The sequence below is a fragment of the Magnolia sinica genome, chromosome 14 (genome assembly GCF_029962835.1).
Source record: "Magnolia sinica isolate HGM2019 chromosome 14, MsV1, whole genome shotgun sequence".
Classification (NCBI taxonomy): domain Eukaryota; kingdom Viridiplantae; phylum Streptophyta; class Magnoliopsida; order Magnoliales; family Magnoliaceae; genus Magnolia; species Magnolia sinica.
In genome coordinates, this window is record NC_080586.1 from 46,751,385 (window position 1) to 46,757,326 (window position 5,942).

At 41.6% G+C, this 5,942-nt stretch overlaps 1 non-coding gene across 1 annotated transcript; it reads left to right on the forward strand.

The window, feature by feature from the left end:
- The first annotated feature begins 3,327 nt into the window (after window positions 1-3,327).
- Window positions 3,328-3,434, forward strand: LOC131226468 (small nucleolar RNA R71). Its single transcript, XR_009161850.1, has one exon. It is a non-coding gene; the product is annotated as a small nucleolar RNA R71 (small nucleolar RNA).
- Window positions 3,435-5,942: the final 2,508 nt, after the last annotated feature.

Below are 5,942 nucleotides of genomic sequence, written 5' to 3' on the forward strand. Positions count from 1 at the left end.
TTGGCTCAACGCCTAAAATGATCTGAGGAAAAGGATGGGTGGCTTGGATTAAGCACATACATCAAGGTGAGGCCTGCTTGAATGGCCTACTCTCAAAAGCTCCCTTTCTTTTTGTGTGTCAGTACATAACCATGTCAGTACATGCTCTCCATGAGAGCCACCACACTCTCATCTCACGCTCTCTGGACATTGGACGGTCATGGACATAACACAAGCATTATGGTGGGTCTCATATGGCCGTGGCCCACCTGTTTGATCCACCTGATGTTTATGTTTTCCTTCCATCCGGGCCGCTAATGGGCTTGATATCCAACACATTCATCTGATGGGTCCCACATGAAAAATACGATTCATGGTGGGCCACTCTCACCCCTTCATCATCATCACCATTCCAAGAGAGAGAGAGAGAGAGAAACAGTGATAGAGAGGGACCTCGCCACTATGGGCCCTCCATTGATACATCACATACATCGAAATGGGTCCCACCAATAAGTGGGCCCTCAAATCATGAAATCAATGGTCGAAACTCAAGGATCACCCACCTCTAGGCCTCCTCCTTTCTCCCTTAGCCTTCTATGCTCCTTGGCTTCACTTTTGATGGTGGTTGATGAGATTTTAATGGTGTGGATGAGAGATGAGAGGGTGGGCCACACTAGTGGTTTGGGAGAGAGGGAGGTTGGACGTGGGATGTTGCTTGGGAGATATTTTTGAGAAATGAGGGAGAGAGAGAAGTGATGGGATGATAAGGATGGGTGATGTGGTGGTTGTAAGAAAAAGGTGATGGGAGGTATGGTTGTGGTTGAAAATGGGGTAAAAGAGGGATGGTGAGGAGAGAGGGAGAGTTGACTTTTTAAAAGGGAGGGATGGGGCTTGTACTTGAGGTATGGTTGTACTTGACATTAATTGATTGATTGATGGGACATGACGTAGAGATTTCCTCAAAATTCGCAATGCGCGGCGTTTCTTTGAAACAAACGCTGGCCTACATCTCCTGGCCTGGGTATCGGTTCGGTGCACAAGTCGCGGCATTAGAACTGCGGCGACGACACAATCGCTAAGAAACAAGTCTCGATTCGAGCCGACTTTGGTAAGCTGGACTCAGCTTAAGATCGGGTGCAAACATCGAAAACGAGTCGAGAAATGCCGAAATTCGACCGAAAGGACCGCGGAAGCATACGAAACGGTACGGACTAGGGTACAGGTCTTACATCAAGAACCTCACCTTAACTACTTCCTTCATGTTTAGATTTAGTCTATGTCATGGTTACCGAGAGGTCTTCGTGTTATCCTCAAGATAAATGCAGTGAGTACAAATCAAACGGTTAATTCCCTTGAGGTCTGCAATCACCCATCCAAGGGCTCCCTTATACTCAATGAGAGTAGATATAAACATACTCTCTTGTTTTTACTTAAGGTGGGATGAAATCACCACCGGGTATGTCTCATTTTAACCTAAATAAACATATTTCAAATCTGAGGGCAATGGTTTTAGGTTAAGCTTCGGCGCCTTGAGGCTACACAGTAGAGGGACTACTTCAGTTTGGGGCAATTCTTCAAATTGTGGCCTTCACCGGTTAACTTCAAGTACTGGCGCAGTATCAAGCATGACACCTGTCTCCCTAATCATATCATCATCTAAATCATGGGAGTGAGCCAAGCACGTCTTTGGAGGGTCAGAGGATAAGGTCAAAAGTGTTCTATCTTCTACAAAAGAGTCAATCATGTTAATATCATAGAAATCACCATCAACCTCTAACTGTTTACCTGTGTTGAAAAAGATATTCAACTCCAATGTCATATTTTAGAAAGACATACTCATGACCCCATTCTTATAATTAATGATTGCATTTGAAGTGGCAAGGAATGGGCAACCGAGAATGATGAGAATTTGAGTGCTCATGTTACTGATGAGTTCCATATCCAGGATGATAAAATCTATTGGGTAGTAGAATCTGTCAACCTGGACCAACACATCCTCAATTATCCCTCTCGGTACACGAACTGAGCGATCAGCAAGTTTTAATATAGTTAGGGTAGGTTTTACTTCACCCAAACCTAACTGTTTGTAGACTGAGTAGGGAATCAGATTTACGGTTGCTCCTAAGTCAAGAAGTGCGTGATCAATTCCGTAGTTCCCAATTACACAAGGTATGGTTGGGCTACATGGATCTTTGAATTTCTCTAGCACATCTTGCTTTAGGATGGCACTCACTTTTTTAGTTAAGAAGATTTTCTTTTGAATATTTTGCCGTCTTTTAGTCATACACGTCTTTCAGAAATTTGGCATATGAAGGTATTTGTTTAACTGCATCTAGTAGAGGAACATTGACCTTTACTTGTTTCAACACCTCTAGAATGTCGTGAGAGTTAGAAAGAGGTTTTGGTGCAACCAACCGTTAAGGAAATGGAGCAACCGGCTTGCCTTGAAGTTCTGGTTCTAATTCTTGTGGAGCAATGTTAGGTCTATCTTTATTATCTTGTTTCGGGTCCTTTGGCTTTTCAGCCCTAACCGGAATGGTCTTGTCAATGATCTTCCCACTCTTAAGAGTGTTGATAGATTTAGCTTGCTCCATTTGGTTTGAAGAGCTCGGGTCGCTAACTTCATATTTGGCTTTGGATTGGGAAGAGGTTGAGCTGGAAGGTTCCCCTTATTCCCAATCGTATTCCTTGTGTTAAGCCCTTCTATGGCTTTTGTAAGGTCTTGAAAGGCTTATAGCATCCCCTGATTAAAAAGCTCTTACTTTTGAAAATGTTTTTGAACCGGATCCTCTTGAGGTTTCTCTTGATTTGGAATTTGGTTTAAGAAACCTTAAGGGGTAACAGTTTGTCCATTCCTCCAACTAGAGTTTGGATGATTTCTCCCACTAGGAATGTATGTATTGGAGGAAGGTCCATTGAAAGGTCTTTAGTAATTGTTCATGACATTGGATTGCTCATTCAACACCTCTTGAAAGGCAGGTATCGTTGGACAATTTTCAATTGTGTGAACGTTGCAAGTACAAATATCGTAAACAGTTTTCTTAACCTTATCCTTCTTTAATTCCATGGCCTCGAGTTTTCTGGTGAGATTAGCCACTTTAGTATTGATATCATCGTCCTCTTTCAGGAGATACATTCTGTCCCTCTCTGGATTGAGTCGGCCTAGACATGGTGCTTGATTTTGGTGAGATTTCCCATGATTGTGTGTTTTCAGCAAGTTTATCAAAGTAATCCCACACATCATTGACACTTTTATTCATGAATTCCCTATTACACATTGTCTCGACTAATTGGCGCATGGAAGATGTTAGTCCATCATAGAAAAAGTTTGTGATGCGCCACGTTTCAAAACCGTGTTGTGGCCATGAGTTGCCAAGATCCTTAAACTGTTCCCAACATTGAAAGAATGTTTCATCTTCCTTTTGGGCGAAGTTCATGATCAACTTTCTAAGGGTGTTCGTCTTATGGTATGGGAAATTTTTCTTTATAAACTCCCTTGTCATGTCATTCCATCTACCAATAGATCGAGGACACAGTGAATGCAACCACATCATAACTTTCTCTTTCAAAGAAAAAGGAAAGAGTTTTAACCTAACCATGTTGTCAAACATGTTAAGAAAATATAGAGTGGCTATGATTTCATCAAACTCTTTCAAGTGTAGATATGGATTTTCATATTCAAATCCATGAAATTTTGGGAGTTGGATTACCCCTGGCTTGATATCCATATGTCCTGTATTTTCTGGAAAAACATGCATGAGGGTGTACTCACCCCCGCCGGTTATAAATAATCTTGTAAAGTACGAGGCGGGGGTGCTTGATGCACCTCATTCTCATCCTGGACTTCCTCAGCCTTAGGTTGAAGTTGTTGATTTACCGGTTGATTTGTGGCCATGACTTTAATTAACTCTAAGGATCTCGAGTGGTGTCTAATCCTGCGATGGATAAATAACTCCTCAACCAATCCTCCTTCAGTCAAAAGATGTCGAGTGTTGTCACAGACCCACTTAAGCATGAAACACTCTTAGCCCTCAATTTTAGAATCTATCCTAAAAGAAAGAAATAGAAATCTGGAAATAGAAAGAGAGACGGAATTAGAAAGAAGTTACCAAATTAGAAGTTCCTAATTAAGATCCTGCAAAACAAAATAAAATAAGTCAATTTGTAAAAATAGAAATTCTAAAAATAGAAAGTTTCTAAACCTATAATTAGAAAGTAAGTTTCTAAAAATAAAAAAAAATCCTAGAATTAGAAAGCTTTTTAAGAACAGAAAACAAACCGTATTCCTAAAAATAGAAAAACCCTAATATTAACCAAATTCTAAAACTAGCTAATCTTAGAAAAAACGCAACAATTAATCCTCGGCAATGGCACTAAAAACTTGTTCACAACCCCAAGTGAAGGGTCGCGATGTAGTAATAATCTCGGTAAGACTGAGGTCGAATCCACGGGGACTAATATCGTGAGTATTTTCAAAGTAACTAGAACTAAAACTAGAAGAAGATGAAAACCTAAAATCGAATTTTTGAGAGAATAATTGTGAGAGGTTTAATGAAACTTAATGTAACGCCCTGAAATTCGGGGGTCGAGCATAACGCAGCTCCTAAGTTTCAAAACATCACTTATGCAACATATTTAATGATGGATGTATGTTGTCTGTAAGAGTACATAAAACATGAAATAGATTAAGCTAAACTACAAACATAATTCAGGGATAAGTGAAAGACACAAGCGGAAGACTTAAAGAAACATATGTGTACATGTGTAAGTCCCTGAAATACGTATACATGCCAGGTCATACTTACAAGTGTTGCTTTCAAAAATACAAGCATCAAATGACATCATCTAGTATAATTACAAAGAAAACATAGAATCCCCGCACATCAGGACATGGCTCACATGAACCCGCCTGAGAACTGCAAAAAAGAAAATACGGCCTCATCATCCTCGAACTCCTGCTCTGCCTCAGGGGTCCCGTCAACATCTGCATCCAAGACAGAGTCTGGTTGGTGTTGAAACACCGCCCCAGAATGTGGGAGTGAGTGATCAACTCAGTGGAACTATACCGTAAAAGTTAACATGTAATCAAATCAATCAAGCAGTAAAGATAAGGCAATACAATCAAACACATCCTAACTATTCTTGTTAATGCAAGGATGTATGTAGGAATGATGCATGCCTTCGCCTGCACTCCCTCAATGTCTTCATCTTACGTTACGCATGACAACCTCCCGTAGTGCCAACGACTTCTACGTACATGCAATGCGGTGCATGAACATGATTACCAAGTTGTTATTAGTCCTTTCATATAGCAGGATTGGGAAGCTAATGTACCTTCCTCATATCAATTTCCACACAGTGATCCATTCTAGGGTCGTCAGTCCTAGGCCATCTCATACGATCATATGGTTCTAGGTCGCTGCAAAGGGCTCGTCACCAATCAATGCACGCCTATCATACTTTCGTTACTACTTTAAGGCTCATCGCCTTAATGCAATATCAAGGTATGCTCGAAGTCACTACAAAGGGCTTGTCACCAATCAATGTAGGCCGACAGCATGAATATAGTGTCCCATACCACCATAATCGGCTCACGAGTCTGGTGTGCTCACTGGTCACTACGGGGAGGCTCGTCACCCCAGTGTAGGCCGACAGCTCGACCACGGTGTCCCATACCACCATGTCCGGCTCATGAGTCTTAGCGGATCAAGGTACAGCGGTTAACGGGATTTCATCGGTAAGTTTAGTACCCTAGATTCAAACAATAGCATCCATACATGGTGAACATACATCGGACAATCAGGTTACTTGAAGAACTCGACTAGCACGAGCACACGTTGGGTTGAACGACATAGAGTGCGCAAACACTCCGTGTGGCCAAACCACTGCCGACAACTCTAATACGACTCGGGTTCATCAAATCACGTCCTTCGTGGCGAAAGCAACCTCAGCCACGAACACAA